The 22,878-nt window shown below is 46.4% G+C and overlaps 1 protein-coding gene across 2 annotated transcripts in view; it reads right to left on the minus strand.

The window, feature by feature from the left end:
* Nucleotides 1–22,878, minus strand: part of Tln2 (talin 2) — a 426,737-nt gene that overhangs the window by 335,242 nt on the left and 68,617 nt on the right. The window contains exon 2 of one of the 2 annotated variants that reach the window (XM_038322053.2): nt 14,737–14,826. The exons of the other annotated variant lie outside the window; for it this stretch is intronic. The gene's annotated coding sequence lies outside the window, so the exon portion shown is untranslated. The remainder of the gene's footprint in view (nt 1–14,736; nt 14,827–22,878) is intronic. 2 annotated transcript variants of the gene reach the window in all.

The following is a 22,878-nucleotide window of genomic DNA, read 5'->3' on the forward strand; positions in this document are numbered from 1 at the left end:
CAGATTTGCAAACGCGCGCACACACACGCACACACACACACACACACACACGCACGCGCGCGCACGCACACACACCACACACACGCGCACACACACGCCCACACACACACGCACGCACGCACACGCACGTGCACACACACGCACACGCACGCACACGCGCGCGCACGCACACGCACACACACACACACACACACACACACGCCCACACACGCATGCCCAAAAGACATCTCCTTAGTCTGAGAAGCCCTGCCTTTGTTTCACTGCAAAGACAAAGGCAGCCAAGGTTCAACACAGCTAGCAGAGGCTGTGGCCAATCTCACCAGGTCCCTGCTCTGGAGCTGGCCATGTAAGGCTGCAGAACAGGCCACCTCCATACAAACCCTGAAGGGAAACATGGGCTTATGGCCCTGAGGATACAAACAGGGGTTCACAACTCTGAGGATGCTCTGAACTACAAAAACAAACAAACAAACAAAAACCAATGAAATAACAAAGGGTAAATTTCAAGCGAAACATTGGCCAGTCTCTCCCATTTGCTCTCTCACTGAGAGTAAATCATGCCAGCCTACACTGGTCTGAAGGAGGCCAGGTCCCTAAACTGTGACACATTTGAAAGAAACCTTTCCCAGCGTCGTCCCTTCCTGGAGGCTGCTCGCCTGCACTGGTGCTAGCCACCAGCTGGTACGCTTCTATACAGTACATCATGGAGATTCGGAGCACTATTTTCAATGCAAGCTTTTTGTAATAGAGTCATCCTGGCAATAATCTGCTCAAATCATTCTACCCTGAAGGATGACCTAATCACAAAGAGGACAGTAATTTATGAAGTGTCTCTGCCATAGAGTCACATGCATCATCCAGTCTAGCTCTGCAGGGGAAGTAAAAGGGTTTCAGTAAAGTGGGTGGCAGCTTTGGCACTGGCCTGCAGTGACCAACCCAGCAGGTGGAAGAGGTGAGCCCGGAGCTCTGCTGCCTGTGACAAATATGTAGGACCATGGTTCTGCACAATGCAAGATTCTCAGATGAACACTCGCACACTGTTTGCCCAGTTACTAGCACAGCAGCTGGCTGACAGCTGTTCAGGGACCAGTTTCCCACATCATGATTTGTGCCTATTATCTGGCTCTCCAGCTATGCGCTACAAACATCCTACTCTGCCCCCCAAAGAAGGCAGGAGGGAACAGGAATTCACATAATTAGCTCTTTCCAGATTCGTGGGGATATATTTCTCGGGGGAGGGGGGAGAAGCTAAGTTTTTTTCTTTTTCTTCTTCTTCTTCTTCTTCTTCTTTTTTTCTTCTTTTGGCAGGGTTCCATGAGGCTCAGGCATCACCTTGAACTCCTGAGCCTTCTGCCTCTTCCCAGAGCTGGGATTATAGGCATGTACCACCGCATGGGGTATACGCAGTGCTGGGAATCTGGTCCAGGTCTTCCTGAATGCTAAGCAAACATTGTACTAATGGAGCTACATCCTCAGCCTCCTCCAGTCTACATCAGCAAACCAAGAAGAAAATAGCAAGACACTACGATTCTAAAATGTCACCAAAGGCAGGGAATGCCACATCACTCTGAGCTACCACACCTCTTTGAAGTTTCACCTCAAGGACCTCTGCAAACATATGATGACAACAGTCCTCTGTGATAGAATTCCATGATCACAAAAATTCCAACACGACAGAAAGCAACAGATTAGGGGTGGAAATGCAAAATATGAACATACTTTCAGGTTTTTCACTGTGAACTTTACAATCTGAGGACCTCTTGAAGATTATCTTGTTTTTAACTTTGCATAATTGTTTCTATGCACACATCAGTACAGGTGTCTGTAAACGCCAGAGGCACTAGATTGCCCTGGAGCTGGAATTACAGGTTATTTACGAGCCACCTGATGTAGGTTCTAAAACTAAACTCAGGTCCTCGGCAACTATGTGCTCATACGTGCTGAGCCATCTCTCCAGCCTCAGCAATTTGGGGACATTTTAAAGTCCCAAGGGAAAATGTTTAAAGGAGAAAAAAAAAAATCAGAAAAGAAAACATGACCAGATATCATTTTTAAAATAGGTAGTAAAGTTTTTATGAGTCTGAATTTTTTTTAATCCCTGAGTATATGTACATGTATAGCACGTAAAAGTTATAAAAAGCATTTGAAAACAAGCTAGTTCAGAGTTTATTATTGTAATGGTCTGTCCTGTCCCTTTAAGAGACAAGCCCCGCCCACTCCCTCCCAGGGCCACTGCCCAGGCAGGCAAATCTTCCTTCTGCTTCCAGTCCAAGCTTCTTTTTTTCCTTCTCTCTCTAGAAGAGGCAGCTTCTGCCTAGCTCCCTTCTCCCCACTTCTCACCTTCCCCCAACTCTCTCTCTCTCTCTCTCTCTCTCTCTCTCTCTCTCTCTCTCTCTCTCTCTCTCTCTCTCTCTCATTGGCAGTTCAACCATTGGGCTAGTCTAGCTAGCTAATTATCCCGGCAGCATCCAAGCATCCCAGTCTCGCCTTGTCTCTTGCCTCCCAAAACTGGGCTTATAGACAGGCTGCCACATACACCTTCATTGCATATGGTTGTAACAAATCCTAACTCTGGTCACCACATTTATATGACTAGCGCTTTATCTACTGAGCCATCTCTCCATCTCTCAATTTGTCTTTTATTAAATCTGCTTACCATAAAGTTAATTATATTAAAGACTCTTCCCCACATCTTTCTATATAGCCCAAGCTGGCTTCAAATGCACTATCGTCCTGGCATAGCCTCATGAGTGCTAGGATTACACACTTGCTCCATTCTAGCTCTATAGACCAAAACACACAGAAATTACTAACTAGCCAGCCCCAAACTTTGCCTTGCCTTTTCTCTAGACACCCAATTAACTGCTGCTGCCTTGTTATTCCTACCTTCTGCCTTCGGATGGTTTAGTCATGTGCTGGGCTAGCCAAATCAGCAAGCTCTGAGTTTAAGCAGGAGGCCCTGCCTCAGTATATAGAGTGTGACTGCCAAAGATAGCGGATACCCTCCTTTCAACTCCATATACACCTGCACATCTGTATACACACACACGCACACACACACACACACGTCTGATACCAACCTCTTACCTATACTTCTGCACATTGTATACACATACAGAGAGAGGAATGTTTAGTGCTTGGCCAAAGCCCTCTCCTCACGAAAGACTTCTATATGTCCAAAGCATTTGTCTTTCAAAATTAAGGGTATACACAACCCTGGAGCACTGCCTCAGGCCAAAAACCAGGATAAGAAATGACTAACACCCGTTTAAGGAAGATGGGCAATCTCCTATTGGGGTTTCCCTGGGGATGCCTGTAATTTTTACTCCAACTCAGGCACATCCTCTGGGAACATATGACTGGGTGTATTTATTTTCCAACCAGCTGTCTTTAGGATGTGCCAAAGGCTTCCTGTCCCCACAGAGTCCTCTGAGGGCAAAAGTAAGCACGTGTCCCAAGTCACAGAGTCACACAGAGATAAGCACACAAGAAAGCTCAAGCATTAACAACTGCCCAGAACAAATCAGAAAAGTGAGAAACAAATGAGACCATAAATCAATTTAATCTTTGCAACTGTCTTTTCAAAGCGCACACACACCAAGGGAAGGGTGGGACTTACATGTCTATTACGGGAGCTATCTCTTTCAAAAGCGAAGCTGCAAAATCATGGTAACATCACTACAGATGAATCAGAGCTGGGAGTCTGACCACACATGTGCCAGCAAAGGTGCTAACCATCTTGTCTCAAGTCTACTGTTTACCACCAGTGTTGCCAAGACTTACCCCAAAGTGGAGTGGCTGAAAATAGACATTATCTCACAACCTCTGTGAGTCAAGAGCTGGTGCACAGGTCTATCCTCTGAGCCAAACTGCCACCATCCTCAGATCAGAACAGTAGTGCTCCTTGGAAAAGATCATCACAGGGGGAATTGTGGGCTGTGGAGATTCCCTCAGAGAAGGAGGGAAGGGGGCCCTCGCCAGAGCCACTCCTCCTATGCAATTCTGCTCTAATTTCACAGGGTGTTGTAGGCTCTGGGAGGAGCAGGAGTAAATAGCCAGGGAAAGAGTACAGGAAGGTGCTTCATCTGTACAGCTGTGTAAATACCACCCTGGGTCTTTAGTGTCCTAGGAGACATCATCATCCATGCAGAGTGCAAACTTTCAAGTATGGGCGCTCAGGGGTCACCCACCTCACCCATGGCTCTGTAAACCAACAAACTCATTGGTTCCCCAAGGAGAACTTAATGAAATCAAAATTTGGTTTGTCCTTGGGACCTTAGAAGGTGGAGGTAGCCATTGCCTAGTCTCCTGCCCAACCCTACTCAGGGTGACAAGTTTTGCAGCAAGGGTTTTCTAGAATTGGGGAGTACTCACTCAGTTCCACGGTTCTCTCAGGGACTAGGTCACAGGAAGGCTTGCCCAAAGGAAGGCCAGGAGGTCCTACCTCTAGGATGGCACTCACATGACTTGGACAGAGGTCTTGATTTCTCAAAATATAGATTCGTCTTTGTTGTTATAAAGCAGGGTATCAAGTATACCAGGCAGCCCTCAAGTTCCAGATCTCCCCGCTTCTTCCTTGCCAGCATTGGAATTACAGGCATGAACCACTGCATCAGCCCTATGCAGGATTCCCGAGTGTCCTTCAACATAGCAGCAGGCTCCCAACGAGAAATCTTAGAGATTAAGAAAGCCACCATTCCTCTGATGACACGGTATATGAAGTCACACACCCTCACTTCCACTGCATTCTATAGCTTAGTAACATAGCTAAATCGAGTCCACTTGTAAAGGTAAGAGACACGAAAGGAACTGGAAGTAGATACGCCTGGTTCTTCATTTTGCTTTGTTTCTCATATCCCGGGCTGAACTGAAATGCTCAAGGATGACCCTGACCGACTGTTCTTCCTGCCTCTATCTCCCAAGTGCTGGGGTAACAGTCATGAGCCACCATAACCAGTTTATACAGTGATGGAGACTGAACCCAGGCCTTCATGCATGCTACCACGCAAATACTCTTCAAGCTGAGCCACCTCCCTAGACCTATAAACCTGTTTGAAACCACCATGCTAAGGTATTCAGGGTCCTTGGAGAAAAAAAAAAAAAAGGAAAGTAAGAAACCAGGGTTTCTGAAATGACAGTTTTGCAATTATTAGCAGCTATATGGAAAGTTTTAAGGGATACGTGACTTTTTTGGACATCACATTCTGAGATCAAGGAAAGCAGAAAAGAGCATTCACGCTCATATTTCTGTTTTGTCAAGGACCTGTGCGTTTTGTATTTATGCCTTTTAACACCTCGTGTGTGACAGTTGTTTTTGTTAGTCTTGGAATATTCATATTTTACAGTCTTTTTGGGATAAATCAACAACTCAATAGAAACTACCACAGATAGCGCTAGGCTTGGTAAATATTTTGAGACCAATTAGGAGCCATTTGGCTGCACATTGTATTCTGAAGATAACCGCTCAGGCGGTGTGGCTGCTTCGTAAACACTCTGTTTCATCAGACAGAATTTGAAAATTGGCCCCATTCAAGTTTTGTTTTCATTGGCAGTGCTGGGTAGTCACTCACCAATTATTCAAATTCACACGCACATACATTCTGGCTACTCTGTTGTGATTCGCACAGTCTGGTTAGCCCCACTTGCATCCGGCTGGTGGTCTGTGTGAAGCTCTTATGACAAAACCATGAGCCTACAAACCACTGCCCTGGCCCTCAGCAGATCCCATTCCTGCCTTCCCTCTCACTGGGCGCTTGCCTGGATTGCCTCTGTACATGCTCATGAGCTGTGAGCCATGAATATAGCATCTCACAGTGCACAAAACTTGCAGCAATATCTGTCCTCTACTCATAGGAAGAGGGCTCTCTCAGCGTTCCTTGGGCCCCATGGCCTCCTACCATCTACCATGAAGGGATTCACGGTCACCAGGCATCACATAACACAGCGGAGCAGGAGAAGCCATCATGAGATACTTGGGTCCCTGTGCCTGCTTTTCCTGCCAACACTGGACTACTTACCACGCTCGACCAACAGAAAACGGACTTGAAAGGCATTCACATCTTAACCTGTGAAACCTGTGAGGGCATCATTTTACCTGACAAACAGGGATTTGCAAGAGTTATCAAGTAAAGACTCTGAAAGACTCCTGGACAGCTCTGTAGAGAAAATTAACACGTGACACGTGTGCGCTGAGTGGGCCGAACTTGCTTGGTGCCCTTGTTTTATATATTTTGCCTACAGAACCTTGAGATCTTTCTTTTTGGAAATAAAAATACCATGGGGAAATGGTTCAAAATGGTTCATTTGGTGAGGAACTTGCTGTGTGCACATGAGGACCTCAGTTTGATCCAAAGAACCCGAGTGAAAGGCTAAGCATGGGGCACATACAGTCCCAGTGCCAGGTGGACACAGACAAGAGGCTTCTGAGGCCTTCTGGCTAACTAGCATAACCTAAAAACAGTGAGACCCAGGTCCCAGTGAAGAGACCCTATCTCAAAAAAGTAAGGTGCACCGGGCTGGTGAGACCACTCAGTGTGTAGAAGGGCTTGCTGAGCAAGTGTGGCAACCTGAGTTAGATCCCTGGATCCAACAAGGGGACAGTAGAGAGTCAACTCCACAAAGCTGTCCTCTGCCCTCTATCATAATGAGCTGTGATATGTACGTGTGCACACTCACAAAATAAGGAAATAAAACATATTTTAAAGTAAGGCAAACAGCTCCGAGGGACAACATTCGAGGTTGGCTTCTAGCTCCTCCACACACGTGCATGCGCCTAAACACACACATACACACACACGCACACGCACACACACATGCACACACAAATAAGAAAGAAATAAAAATTAACTAATTGAAAAAGTAAAATATATCCCAAGTTATGGTGTAACCACCAGCAGACCCTAGTGGTCTAGACAGGTGCCCAGGCAACAGCTCACATCTGCTTCTTCAGGGAACCCCAGGAACCCCACCCAACCCAGGCCGACTCATTCTTCCCCTGCTCCTGTGCTGAAATGAGCTGAGCTGATTCATCCAAACTTCTGAGTCACCCTCTCCACTGCAGACCCTGAAGTCCCAGCAGCAGCTGAGCAATGGCTCGGGGCAGGGAGGCAAGAGTCAGAGCTGGGAGTTCGGCAGCTGGTTCCCCAGGTCACCCTCCCTCACGTTTTCTCCATGCAACTGTACATGTCTCTTAGGAGCCACATAACTGGCCAAAGGACACGGGGCCAAATGCAGCCCATGGGTCCTGCGCTAGCTGGCTTTCCCTGCTACACAGCAGGAGATACTGAAGTGACTGCCTCTGCTCTGAGAAGGGAGGGTATTTTTATCACAGAAATAGTTCCATGGAACACAACATCTGGATGAGACAGCTTCTGTCCTGACTACTATGCTGTCTCACTAATAAGACCATGCCAAAGCCTGGAGGCTTTTGGCAACAGGGTTTGTTGGGGTGGAGCCTATTTGGAACGCCCACTTCTTTGTTCAGTCAACATCTGGGAGAAGCAGCTCCTTCAGAAGGAGGTCAAGGCAACCCCGGAAGAAAAGGGAAGCCATGATTTCTGACAGCACAGCTTTCTATTCACTTTAAAGCCCAGGCCCACTGGAGCCACGCCATGCTGAAGAGCAATATAGAGAAGGGGGCGAAGCCACACGAGAGCTATCCAGAGAAGGGGGCATCACTTTTAAAGTGGGCATGAATAAACCAGGAGAACAAACCATGAATAATCCAGGAGAACTTGGGTTAGAAATAGTTCTGGTCTGTTCTAAGGATGCTAATAAAAGGATAGACCAGACAGAGCACAGGGAACAGCAAAGCAGGAAGCAGGCTACTGGGGTTAGGCAGGCCAGCAAGGCTCATCCCCAGGGAGTGTTACATTGCTGCTAAATATGGGATCTGTCACAGAGGCCTGCTGAACAGCAGTGCACCATGACAATGCCTTGGAGAAATGTACTCCAGCAAAGGCTACAGACCAGCACAGGCAGGAGTCTCTGCAAGCCAGGATGGAGGGAGAGAAACTGGACCACACAGAGAGGAAGCCAGGCCTCTGTAGGCAAGGACAGAAGAAGCTTCCATGCTCATCTTAATTTCCCTCTTAGAAGTCTGAGCAGGAGTGTGTAAGCATCTCTCAGAATCGATACCAACAAACATCGGGGGAAAGAAGCTTGGTCTACAGAGAGTTCCAAAATGTCTCAAAACAAAAAGTAAAAAGGTTGTCAGGAATGAAAGAATGAATGAGTAACTATATGTGAAAATATGTAACATCATAAAAAGCAATATGTAGTCATTGCACAATGGTCTATGACATATTATGTTCCATCTGTATCACAAAGAGTAACATTGTTTATAAAAACACTTCCTCAGAACAAAGCCTTGTGAAGACATTGTATAACAATTTTCATGCCAGTCAAAGAGTATTTTCCCCCCTTACATAAAGCAGTTAACAGCATTCCTAAATGTGCATGTTAGCTGGAATGAAGATGCTTCTGGGTACTTAGTCATAGTACCTCTGTGTCCCCACTGCATTTTCTCTGTGAACATCACCAGTTCTGCTGTTGGCTTCATGAATGGGGAAGAAAATTGAGCATCTAACTTTGAAGCACAGACGAAAAACAAAGATAGCAAAATATGGTGCTCACACGGCATTGCACATGCTGCGGGAAATCAGTGACTATGGCTCTCACGCAGCACTGCACATGCAGGGGGATGCACTGACTATGGCTCTAATGCAGCATTGTACAAGCAGGGGGATGCACTGACTATGGCTCTCACGCAGCACTGCACATGCAGGGGGATGCACTGACTATGGCTCTCACACAGCGTTGCATGTGCAGGGAGATGCACTGACTATGGCTCTCATACAGCGTTGCACATGCAGGAGAATGCACTGACTATGACTCTCATGCAACATTGCACATGCTGGGGAAATGAATGCACTGACTATGGCTCTCACGCAGCACTGCACATGCAGAGGGGATGCACTGACTATGGCTCTCACCCAGCACTGCACATGCAGGGGAAATGAATGCACTGACTATGGCTCTCACCCAGCACTGCACATGCAGAAGGATACACTAACTATGGTTCTCACCCAGCACTGCACATGCCGGGGGAACGCCGTGAGTATGACTCTCACACAGAATTATTTTCCAGGGTAGAGACGTTACAGGTGTGCAGAAAGGAAGCTGAAATGAGTATCGCTTCAGCAGAGCTTTATTAAGAGAGTTGCAGCCACAGGGCTGCCAAATGGGAGAGCCAATTTCCAGGGAGGAAGAAACACTTCATGAGGACAGACAGCCATCAGGGATGAAGAGAACAGGGTCCTTGCTGAAGGGAGAGAGCCCTCAATTCCCTTTTGTTCCCTTCAGTTCCCAGAATAACAGAGGTATGCCCTGTTTACCACAGGAATCATGGTAGAAAAGCTCTGAAGAGAGAGATCCTTCGAGCCTGTCAGATTCGGGGACAAACAAGGTTTCTTGTTCTTACAGGTTTCCAGGGGTAGGAAGTTCCACACATGTAGTATAGCCTATAAGCTAGGATGCAACTCATACGATAAAAGTCATTTGTAAACCAAAGTCGCCTTGAGTCTGGCTGGTAGAGACTGAGAAGCAGCTGGCTTGCAGCTGTAGGTGGGAGACTGACAACTCAGCTCAACAAAGCTGCAAGGTGACAGCACACTTTCTTATCAGCTCTCTAGGGAAAGCAGAGGGCCATGTCTCATTTCTAGGAGACAGAGGCAGATAGAGGGCCTGTGACCTAACAGAACAAGCTGGGTCTCTCTCTGCCTTGGCAAGCTAAAAGGTAATTACATCGCCATCTTCAAAGCAGCCTTCCTCCATGGGCACGGACTTTTTGAAGAAAGACTCTTCCATAATTCCTTTGAATTTTCTACTTTGTCATTTTAAAGTAAAACAAGAGCCAGGCGTGGTAACTGCAATCTAGTACTCAGGGAAGCAGACAAGACCAAGATGTGTCTGGCTATAAAGCAAGTTGATGGACAGCCTAAGCCACTTAGCAAGACCCAGTCTCAAAAGGGAAAGAAAGGAAAAGCAAGGCTTAGGGTATAGCTCGGCGGCGGTAGAGCACCTCCTTAGGTTCACTGCCCCAAGAGGGAGAGACAAAAGGAGGAAGGTGCAGGGGAAGGGGAGGGGAGAGGACGAGAGGAGAGAAGGGGAGGCAGGTATAACAAGGGGAGTCAGTGGCTAGTCTAGCAAGATTAACGCTTGCGTCATACACAGGCCCAAAGACTGGCAATGCTGCCATCCTGACCTGAAACTGTCAGTGGGGAAGCGCCCTCTTTTTATGAGCATTTCCCCTTCTTTTCTGTATTTTTTTATTCAGCATATCAACAGGCTGTGAATTACTTTTGCAACTCTGCAAAGTCAGAAGAGGTGTAAAAGAGATACGAACGAACACCACCTGAGTTTCAGGAAAGACTGTCCTCTCAGACCAGCATTTCCACTCCTCCTGTTCTCTGCCATTGCTTCATATAACCTAAGACCTGGAGAGGTCTGCATGCCTCAGTTCACAAAGCCTGGGGACCCTGCTGGGCGAGCTCATGTGTAGACTTGTCATTACAGGAGTCAGTATGACCATCATGCCAAGGCCCAGGCTTTCCTGGTCTCCATGTGTGCAATGTTCCTCTGTTGCTCTTCCAGCAGACTGGAGTCAGGGACACAAATGGAAGGGAGGACGTTATTTGATTGGGTTCAGACCTCAAACGCCTACTGCACTTACGGTCTAGCGCTAGGTCCCGAATTCAAGTATAAGGGAAGCCTCATCCATGTCTGCAGCATCCGGCCCTGCGCTAAGGGGCTCACTGTATAAAGACAAGGCATTTGGCTTCAGGTGACATGAAACGTCAGACAAACTCAGAGGAAATCAGACAGCCACATGGGGTAAGGACACTGCTGCCAGTTCTTGAGGATGCATGGCCTGAATAAACACAGAGAAGTCAAAGAACCTGTAGTGACAACTGTCTTCAAAACAAAATCACGTCCTCATTTCATGCTAAAGAAACAAGCCAAGGAAACAGAGAGCCACTAGCCATAGGAGGTCTATGTGAGGAACAGCAATACAGGGAGGCACACCATAGCAAGGTTGGTGGGGGGGGGTGGGGAAGCTACTGCACTATAGATCCTGACCCAGAGCCTTTATTCCAGCAGAAAAGCAAGGCTAACTCTGGACCTAAAAGGACAAGAGGGGCATATGGTTTAAATGCAATAGTTACACCTAGCATCTCACACCCCAGCAGAGAGTTATATGCACCAGTTTAGCAGAAGAGCCTGCAATATGAGCAAGAGCTTGGATCCAAAGCGTCAGTGGGAATTGGTGTGCACATTTCATGTGGGTAATTGGCTAAATGAAGAAACTCAATACTGCAAATGCCTTGGCCCAACCATGAAAACTGCGTACAGGTACATGAAGCCAAATATTGACAAGTCAAATTGAAAACTTAAAACCCATTAAAATACCAGGTCTGTGTGTCTGACATAGAACAGACTAAATAAATCTGAGCACAACGAAGCTGTTTGGAGATTATCTTTGATACAGAAGTGCTCGAGTGGCTGGAAATTCTTCCTTTATGACACAGTGAGCCAACTCCTGACCTTTCACTTCCTATCTCCCTGCTGTGAGCCGCCAAGGACTGAATTACAGCTCTATCTCCCTGAGCCACCAGCACCTCCCACTTCGAAGGCTGGCAGAGGCAGTATAAGACACCCATCCCCAAAACTCACATTTCTCTTTCCTGTTTATATCTGCCTATTAGATAGCTATTTCTTCTGAATAGAAAGTCCCTTCCCAGAAGAAAGGCAAAGGCCCTAAGACTGAGAAAGTAAAAGCAACTTGCAAGGCTCAGGGAGATCCTGAAAGTTACAGACCTCACAAGATTCCTCTATAAAAGCAGCAAGCAAATGCTCAGGAGGAGGGACTCTCCAGCCGACCAAGCTGACTGGAAGTTGGTCAAGGACTTCTAGGAATAAAGCTTTCATGAGATGTCGCCCATACAAGGGTGAGCTTCCTGGTGATACAGCTGCCTTTGAGTCACCCATGCTAAACTTGGGAGTCCACTAAGCTAGACATAGTTGGAATCAGTTCTTTGGTCTGCCATCTGTGCCCTACCTGCAGCGAATATACATCTATTCACATCCCCTCAGCAAAAATCGCACAACACTAAAAAACAAAGAACAACAACAACAAAAAAAACCAAGGCCTTCCCTAACTCAAGGGACCAACACGATTTAAGACTGTCTCCCTGGGAAGGTCCTTTCTAGGGACATGCTGAATGAGTAGTAAATAATGAGCAACCCACTATATGCTGTCCAGAAAATCCTATTTCCAGCCAGGGAAGAAGCTGAGCTAGGAGGACTAATATGAGTTTGCAGCGCTAGACTGATAATTTGCCTTGAAGAAAAAGGATTTGAATCACGGACCAGCAAGCGAAATGAAGAGCAGAAAGAGCCCCATGTGTGACCAACAATCCCAACTGTTCGCCCGCTACCTTACTCCTACAGTGTGACTCCAAGCGAGTCCCTTCATTCTCGGCCTCACTGAAACAGTGGGCACACCTGCCACCTGGACTGGGGAGAGTTAAGTTGCAAGGATGTACACCAGACATTTAGCCCAGCATCTCAGATGCTATAAGGGCTCCATATACGGCGTTCTGAACTATCCATGACTCAGAAGAAGAATTGGTTTAGTTCTTGTAAAACAGAAACCAGATATGTTGGAAGTGTCTATGGAAGTGACCTGCCAGCTGTTCAGCCGACACTACTACATAGGTACCTCAAGTGTGATTTCAGGGTTCATTCACCATGTGGACTCGAGACTTCCCTTTAACCGCCTCTGACACACACCTTCCTCCTGCCATGCCCCTCAGGCCCTTACTCTACCTGCTCTGCGCCAGGTCCGTGTTTATGGCTTTGAGTGTGGCCTATGACAGTCCACTTGCAGGTGTCTCATAAGGCCAGCTGATGCTGCCTGCTCTTCCAAATGGAAAAATTCCAGCTGTTTTAAGAGATACTGACAGCATGCCCACTGCACAGAGGCCCTGGAGGGTTTCAAGGCATAAATCTGAGCAGCATGATATTCAAGGAAGGATCCAGAAGCTAAGACCACAACCTACAACAGTTGTAATGAAGATGAAGTCCAAGTTCCAGACATAAAAGACAAGACAAAGTCCTGCCAGGCCTTCAGTAAATTCACACACACACACACACACACACACACACACTCACACTCACTCACACACACTTACACACACACTCACACACACACTCACTCACACACACACATCGGGGGGTCACTAAGTTGCACTCACCGACAAATCACTGTACCTCAATCAACTTCAAAGCAATAGGTATTATTTCTCCGGTCTACAGGCCAGCAGCATCAGCGTCACCTGCCACATGTCAGCTCAGCTGACTCTCAGGCCTCACCCAGCAGGATCTACAGCTTATTTTAATTATTAAAGCATACTAATTGAGCTCAGCGGGTCATGGCGCACGCCTTTAATCCTAACCCTCAGTAGGCAGGGGCAAATGGATCTCTGTGAGTTTGAGGCCAGCCTGGTCTACAGGGCGAGTTCCAGGACAGCCAGGGATACACAGAGAAAGCCCTCCTGAAAAGACAAAACAAAACAAAAACCATATTAACTGGACACTATTGGAATGCACTGTGCTAGTTCATTGCATGACTATGTCCTGAGAATTGCAGTTTCAACAAGGAACCTTAGCAACTCAGCCTGAGGGTGCTCAGGACGCCACAGCCCACTCAGATAGGACTGTGGTAGCTCACTGGGGCTTTCACGGGATCTCTTCCTTCGTGCTGCACAGAGTTCCACAGCAGCAAGTTGACTCTGAATGGCTAGTGTGTGTGCTCGATACGTAAATGTCAAATGAATGGGCAGTCTACCAACTGACTGACCAAAGAAGCCATCTACATTGTGACAAGTACAGAGAATAATTCTTGAAGGATGGAGAGACAGGGAGACAGGCGACAGACAGACAAAGTGTGAACACTTGGGTGGGAAAGATGTGGCAGTGGGACAGAACAGCCTGAATGAGTAGGTATGCACACGCCCCGTGGAAAAGACTGCAGGGGGGGGGGGCATGGTACCTGCAGCTGCCGTCATGTGCATTGTCCGCATATAGGCCAGAAGCAATAGCCAGTCTGGCTGGAGTGTGGTGAAAGGAAAGGGAGGAGACAGGACGATAAAGATGATATGTGTAGCTCTGGTGGTGGCTGTTGGTGAGGACAAAAAGGTCACATGTAGGTTTCCAGCTGCCATCTCTAAGGCTTTTGAAACCGGGCATAAGAGAGCCTGGCTCTAGCAGGCACATCCAACCTTTTGACATTGCAACATAATGTTATCTACAAAGCTCAAGTTGGAGTACCATGAAACTGAGTTATCAAAAAATATATAGATATAGATAGCCATATACATACATATATCAATAGATGGATGGATGGATGGATGGATGATGGATGGGTAGGTAAGTAGATAGGTAGAAAGTAGGTAGAGAGAGCTATCACCAAAAAAAAAATGTCATGATGTTTTAAGTAATATCATGAGTTACACTGGGTCAAATTCATGGTTATTATAGGGCATATGCAACCAATAGATGAAGAACAACTGTGCCTGCATGGAATGAGCCCATCAACCAGGCCTGGGTGAACTCTTTTAACTGCTGCTCAGTCTCTTTAGGCTCGTGAAATAGCAACATGGGCCATTAACTCACGGTCTTCAACAAGATGATCCAGGAATTTAGGGACATCCAAGCACCAGAGGAGCCTCGATTCCAGCCCAGATGTTACCCTGCAGCAGCACACTGGCAAAGGAAATACAAATGTCAGTTCAGAGACCTCATTAAGAAATGTATTAGTTAGCCAGGTGTGGCGGTGCATGCCTTTAATCCCAGTACTTGAGAGATAGCAGCAGGCAGAACTCGGAGTTAGGGGCCAGCCTGGTCTATAAAGCTAGTTTCCGGATAGCCAGGGCTACACAGAGAAACCCTACCAAAAAAAAAAAAAAAAGTTACTTACTCATTTCTTTGACAAAATACTTGCTAAAAACGAACCTAAGGAAGAAAAGACTTATTGTGGCTCATTTTTCAAGAGCGTAGTCCATCAGGTACACCAGGTAAGGACAGCATGGCAACAAGAACACAAGCAGAAAGCCACATCATCCAATCAGAAAGCCGAGAGAGAAGAATGCTGGTGCTCGCTCATTTTTTCACTCAGCGCAGGGTCCCAGCCCATGGAATGGTGTCGTCTACATTTCCTGGTCTCTTCACCTCAGTTAACCCAATCTAGAAACCCTCTCAGAGACATGCCCAGAGGTTTGTTTCCATGGTGATGCTGAATCCCATCAAACTGGCAATCAAGATGAGCTATCACAGCAGGGGAGCAACATCCTCACCACAGTGAACACTCCTGATTGGATTTCAGATGATGAAGAGGGAGGAGCGGAATTCCTGATCTCCAGGCTGGGTACAGCCTCAGAGCTGGCAAACTCCCCATCTTCAGACAGAGAAAGAGACTCCATAACCCCGCTGCAGATCAAGCATAGCCTCTCAGAGCCCAGACTGGGGATGCAAGGGCCCTTGGAAACCAATGGCTGGAGGTGCTGGGTTCAGAGATGACGCCAAGGCACAGAACACAGACAGGCCTTGCCCCAAATCAGCAGCCCAGGATCAGGACCAACAACAGGCAGTTACCTTCCTAGTAAAACTCCGTGTCTAAATAAATAGGATTCTTGTTCTGTCTGACTCTAGACAGGGGAGGAGACAAAGTAGCCTACAGCTCCAAATCATAACCATTTGCCTAATTCATTCATATTCTCTCCCTCCCTCTCTACTTCCCTTTTCTCTTCCTCCCTCCTCCCTTTTCCTGTCTCTCTCCTTCTTCCCCCTCCCTTCCTCTCCATCCTTCTTTCCCTTCTGCCTCTCTAATCCAAAAAGACCTACATCAGTCAGCCAAGGTTCTTGGTTTCTCTCACAAAAAAAAAAAAAATCAGGATTCAAAATGCAGCAAAACCATTTGTGTATGTCTGTAAGATTATCTAAAACCTTCAGCAAGAAATCTAAAGATATAAAAAACAAATCCAAATCTTTGAGAGGTAAAGACCATAGACCAAGAGAGAACATTCCATCTCTGCACTTCAAGTTGGCAGACCTGGGAGGACCTGAACTTGGTCCCCCGGCTGCTGGCTGCTACTCTGAGAAGCTGTAGGTCCTGAAGGAGGTGCGGGGTAGCTAAATCAGGTCAACAGCCGCATGTCTTTGAAGGGTAGAACTGGCCCCTGGTTCCGATCCATCCAACTGGGGAGATTCCAATATGTACTTCTGCCACCCTGAACCCCTCGCCATAATAGGACGAACCCTCTAAAGCAGTGAGCCAACCAACCGTAAGCTTTCCTCCCTGGAAGAAAGCTGTGTGTGTCGGGGATTATAACCGATTGATATGAGAGCCAAGGGACCAGAACACACCCCAAGAAATGCTTGGGAACCATAGATGACATTCAAGGGACCAGAGTCCACCCCAGGAAATGCTTGAGGACCATCGGAATTAGGACATCTTAAAACACAGCAAACATACTCCTGTCCCGTTTCATTCTGATGAAATGAAATAGACAATCAAAATACTCATTCCGTAGGAAATGAGGCCTCTGATTATGGCCTGGGTTCTTAAATTAAATCTTCACCCAATTATACATTGAAACATAATCCTCCAAACAGTTGCCCCTCCCCCTGGGTTTTAGCTGCAGCTGGTCCTGACTACTAACCACTGCTACCCCGCAGCTTATGCCTAACCAGTGGAAGCCATAATAGCTCCCCTGTGCAACGGGGAGTAAGGTAAGGCAGACGAGGTAAGCCCAAGGCACTCACTGATACAGACTGACAACCCTCTTCACTCTGGGAACACAGAGCCGAATAAACTTTACATGGAGTTGGCTTCTTCAAGGGAGAATGACTTGCCTGCTTGAGGAAGGGGCTGACAGTCTTTACCAATCTGAGCAGCTGTGTCTCTTTGGCGATCATTATTACATTGGTGTAACACAGTTATATTATGTTAGTGATAGTCTGTCTGTAGAGTCAGCGCCAGCCTTCCTCAACCCCCATCCCACATACACTAAATGGGGATTTGGATCTGTTTCCCCAAAGATCCATTACTTTTTTTTATAAGACAAAGTTAAGGTTTCTTTTGCACAAAGCAGAATTCAGACAGTGAGGTCATTTGTTTGGAAACTACAGCAACCATTCCAATATTTTTTTTTTTCCTTCTGTGTTCACATTCTAGTTACTCTGGATCATGAGAGGGAGACAGAGATTTCAGAGAAAAATGCAAAGGCTTCTTGGGCCACCACATGATCAAGGCCTCCATACCGGGATACCCAGGCACATAGCTAACTGATCACTTCCCATCCAATAGTTAGACACTTGTCAACCCAAGAAACCAATGAAGACACAAACAAAGCAAATCAAAGACTAGAAATAGTCAACAGTCCATAGGTCCATCTAAACGAACATATAAAACCCTCCCACGATATCCACAATGTTCCTTAGTCTTAAAGGAGAAAACAGACTGGGAGTAGGGAGCATTGCAAACGCCTCTGAAAGTCCAATGGCCCTTTAATGCCTGAATGGAGAACAGTCCATTGTTCCTAGTGTAAAGATCCCTACATTACCATTTCCCAGAAGCCCTCTCTTTTAGTTCTCTCAATTACCCCCAAGTCCTCCGCAAGCAGAGTACTAAAATGGCGGACTGTTCTGTGAATTAATCGCGTCAGAAGGGAATGCTGGCTTCTTGCAGCAGGTGCGGTGGACAGTGTGGCTGTCCTGGCAGCCAAGACTACTCAGGACCGCTGGAGCTCTCAGCTAAGAGCCTCGGCATGGGTCTTCTCTTACAAAGCTAGGGTAAGGCTCAGTACTCAACTTTTTAAGATTTACGGTAATAATAACAGATAAAAGCACATAAAAATATGCATAGTGTTCATAAGAGACAGAAAGGGAGCGGATGTAGATGGGACGGTGGGGAGGAACTGAGAGGAGTAGAGGGAGAGAAACCATAATGTGAGAAAAAGATTCATTTTCAATAAAAATTTAGAAAATAAAAATAAGAGCTGGGCAGTGGTGGCGCACGCCTTTAAACCCAGAACTTGGGAAGCAGAGGCAGGCAGATCTCTGAGTTTGAGGCCAACCTGGTATACAGGAGCTAGTTCCAGGACAGCTAGGACTGTAATATAGAAATGCCCTGTCTTGAAAAACCAAAATAAAATAAATTAATAAGAATAAGCAAACAAATAAACAAAAGAATATGCATAATAATCATTTTGTTATTATACAAAAACTAGGATATTAGCTTCTAAATATCTTTGTGGTCATGCCATATTTTAGTGAATTTTCAATTCAATTTTGTTTCCTTTTTGGAAGGATTTTTATTCTTTTTAATTATATGCATATAGCAGAAATATGTGCAAATTTATGCAGGTGTCCACGCACAGAGGCCCAATCCCCCTGGAGCTGGAGCTGGAGCTGAGGTACCTCTGAGCTGCTCAACGTGGGTGCTAGGAAACAAACCAGGGCAGTGTGTGCTCTAACTGCTGAGCCATCTCTCTGGTCCTTTGCTTTCTTGTTTTAAAGATTTGTTTGTTTTTATATGTATGTGAATGCCTACTTGTCTATATGTGTATCACATATCTGCAGATGCCCCTGGACGCCAGTAGAGGGTGTCAGACCCCTGAGAAACTGGAGTTACAGGGAGGTGTGAACCACCAGATATGGGTGCTGGGAACTGAACTTGGGTCCTGTGGAAGATCAGAACCATCTCTCCAGCCCTATAAATTTGTTTTCTTAAGATTCTAGTCTCAGATCATATTTCATTTAAAAACCAAGAGTGTTTTCCCAACAATAATCTAAGGCGGGTATTATAATTTTTTTATGTTACTATGTCTTCACATCTAAGCACAAATATCTGGACCCACTGAGAATAAATAATCAGTATTTTCATTGTTAAGACAGAGATGCTGGTCACCTCTTAGGAGAAAAAAAGGCATGGATTCCATGTGTATTTGTTTTACTCCTTATGAAAGGCCCCCTCCCAGCTATGCTGGGCTTGAACTCCTAAATTCCAATGATCCTCCTCAGCCTCCCAGTTAAACGTGACTACAGGCAACTGACCCCAGAAGGGGCCTTGAAAATCCACCTAGATGTTTTAAGAATCACGATAAAACATTAAAAAATAAAACAAATGAAAATCACAAAACAGATTCATGCCAGTAACAGGAATCTCCCGGGATTGTTTTGAGAATTATTCTCAGCCTACCTTAAGATGCCAGAAAAAAGTGAAGTGAGCCCAGAGTTTGTCAAGGGTGGAGTTTGACAAGCCAGGCAGAGGCTCTAGAGACATCTCCTATAAATACAACTTCGCTTTGGAAAGTCTACACGCTGGCACAGTCCTGCATTCTGAGCTTACATCATGCTGGGCCAGCACTGGGTATCTGTGCACCCAAGGGTCTTCTCTGACACATTCTGCAAGTCTATTTCCTGCGGCACATGTGTTAGTTAGCAGGAACAATGTCCTTATGCTGTCCTTAGCAGCGAAGGGACGAGAGAAGAGAGCCAGGCATTCTGCAGATCTGGGAGAACCCTGCTTCCTTCTGTGGAGATGCTAACCCCAGCTTCCTTCACACACACACATCTCAGGACCTCATCCTCTCTTTGCCTTTCCTATGAAAACTCTGCTCATTGGCCGGATCGAGTCAAGTCATCCATCGGCCATAAGATGGATAAAACGTAGAGAGATGTGGACAGAATGTCTAAATCTCTAGCCCTCCCCACGCTCATCAGAAGCATCTTGACCGAATTAGTAAGAGCGTGCTATCCAGACAAGTCTCACTGGAGACAGAGTCTGTCATCTTTTAAGTCAATATCCTCATTCCTCTCGTGTTGCTAAAACAGAAGACAGGAGACCAGAAGATTGATTTTTAAAAACAAACAAAAACAAAATAAAACACATTATTTATGAGGTTCATATGCAGGCAGGGTCTTCATGACATATCATCCCATGGTAGCAGGGGTAAGGGAGTAAAAGGGCAAGAGGGAACTGAAGTGGCCTTGGCATTACTATAGTGTGTAGAGTATGCACATCTGTGGGTAGGTGCATGTGTGCCTATACGTAGAGGCCAATGTTGGCATCAGATATTTTTCAAGAGCGGTCTACTTTGGTTTTTTGAGACAGGATCTTTCACAAGGCCTTAGGGCTCTCTGATTAAGCTACACTAGCTGACCAGCACTACTTGGGATCACAGGCATGTGTTACAATGCTCAGCGTTTTACATGCATGCTGGGAACCTATTCAAGTTGTAAGGCAAGCATATTTAGCCCAGACAGCCAAACAAAGCTATCTCCCATGTCCAAAACCTACTCTTAAAATAGCTGATACACTCTCGTGGCAATGGTATTAGTTCAAGCATAGGCATGGCCCTCATGACCTAAAATCCTCTTCCCAGGCCTGACTCCCAATACTATTTCATTGGGAACTAAGACTACACACAGGGATTTTGAGAGACATTTAAATTTCAGTAGTTATAATAATCAAAAGCTGACACTGAAACTTAGTGACATTTTGAGCTGGCTTTAGGCAGTGCTCATGGACCTAACACTCAGGAAAGACATACAGGACTAATTATTCTAGTTCCATTTCCTCTACTGAGGGGCTCCTCTTCTTTCCTAAGTCTGCTATTTAAAAAGCAAAACAAGGAACACAGAACTGACTTTTCAAGATGTCTGTGTGTATGTGTGCATGTGTGTCTGTTTACTTTTTTACATGTTTATATTCATGAGCGGGTACATGTGTTCTACTACATGCACGCACATGCAATTTTTGCCTGGCTCACAATAATAGCTTTACAGGGAAACCATTGTTAATAGCTCAGGAAAAGCCAAGTCTTGCCAACTCCAAAAGAACAAAGGGTTTCAACAACTAAAGTGGGAACATAATGACCTCACCCCCTCAAGCTCCCGCCCCAAACCTGTGTATGGGGAGACCCTTTTCAAATTTGGAGTGCTCCCTTATAAGTCCCATTCCACCCAGGAGGATGAGGTGGGAGGACGGCCAAGCCAGGAAACAGATTCCAGAGGTGGCTCTTTGATAGTTAGCCCAGACAACCCACTGGTCACCAGGGTTCCTCCACCAGGCAGAGGCTGGAACTCTCAGTGAGGCTACAGACCTCAGCCTACCCGCAGGCATTAGTCACTGCCCCCAGCTGCTAGTTCCTGTCCAGTGAGGGCCTGAGCCAGGACTGAAATGCACTGTCTGATAACAGCCCTGTGTGTCTGAAGCACTTGGCTATTAACCCTTAGCTCCCAGTGACTCACACCAGTAGGCCCCTCACAGGTCACATGCTCTGGGCTTGGTGATGCCTGTGTTTCCAGCATTATCAGGACAGACACTGAGAGTGACTCGGCACAGATCATGAGGCTACAGCGGGGTGCGATCCAAGCAGGAGCCTCAATGCTAACCTCCCCTCTGTGTACTGCCTACATACCTAAATAGCAGTACTAAACGGCAAGTAAAAGTCCCTTCCATGGTCTTCAGCTTGTGCGAGCAACGCTCAGCCCCTCCACACAGTCATAGTCTCATATTCTCAGGCAAGGTCAAGATAAAATGCTTTGAGTATTTCATCTCTTCCAGTAGCCCCTCTAGGCATCTGTTAAAGCAGCAATATTTATTTTATACAGAATGCTTGACACCCATGGTTGAAAGGCCCCTTCACGAACCACCCCCAACACAGTAAATGTGCTTATGTCCTGACGCATACTGATATGGAAATGGGGTGAAAGAACAAACCAGATCAAAAATAAATAAAATACAGGGGACTGGGGAGGGGGCTGTGTGGTAAAGTGCGTGTGGTCCAAGCATGCAGACTAAATCTGAAGCCCCAGAACTCACGGAAAAGCAGATGCAGTAGACGCATCTGCTCCTAGGCCGAGACGAAAGATGGCATTAGAAGAATCCCCAGAAGTGCATGGGCAGCTGGTGTGCACAGAAGCAAATGACAGTGAGGCCATCTCAAACAAGGTGACAGTTGAGAACTGCAGGGGTTCAGATGGGAATGATCCCCACAGCCTCGTGTTTGAGTACTTGGACCTTAGCTCATGGAACTGACTGGAAAGGATGAAGAGGTACGGCTTTGTTGGAGGAGGTGCCTCCCTGGCAGTGAGTTTTGAGGTTTCAAAAGACTTCCACCATTCCCAACCCTTTCCCATCCCCTCTCCCTGCCTCCTACTTGCAGATCAAGATGTGAGCTCTCAGATGTTCCTGTCACCATGTCTCAGACCGTGGACTCTTAGCTTTCCGAAACTATAAGCCAAATTAAACATTTTTTAAAATAAGTTGTCTCGGTCATTGACTTACCACAGCAATATAAAGTCACTAAGACAAGGACTTTCCTAGTTCAGGTTGCTATTGCTGTGATGAAATACTGTGTCCAAAACAACTTTGGGAGGAAAGGTTTATTTGGCTTAGCTTTCCTAATCACTGTTCATCTCAAAAGAAGTCAGGACAGGAACTCAAACAGGGCAGAATCCTGGAGGGAAGGGCTGATGAGGAGGCCATGGAGGAGCGCTGCTTACTGGCTTGCTCCACATGGTTTGCTCGGCCTGTTTTCTTGTAGAACCCAGGACCACTGGCCAGAGGTGGCCCCACCCACAGTAGGCTGGGCTCTCCACCATCCACCCCTTATGGAGGCATTTTTCCAATTTGAGGCTCCTTTCCTTCCAGTGATTCTACTTGAGTAAAACTGGCATAAAACTGTCCAGCACAAGGATCAACACTCCAGGTTATCCTTGATCTCCACACACAAACATGGCATGCTACTG

Source organism: Arvicola amphibius, chromosome 3 (assembly GCF_903992535.2).
Source record: "Arvicola amphibius chromosome 3, mArvAmp1.2, whole genome shotgun sequence".
Lineage (NCBI taxonomy): Eukaryota > Metazoa > Chordata > Mammalia > Rodentia > Cricetidae > Arvicola > Arvicola amphibius.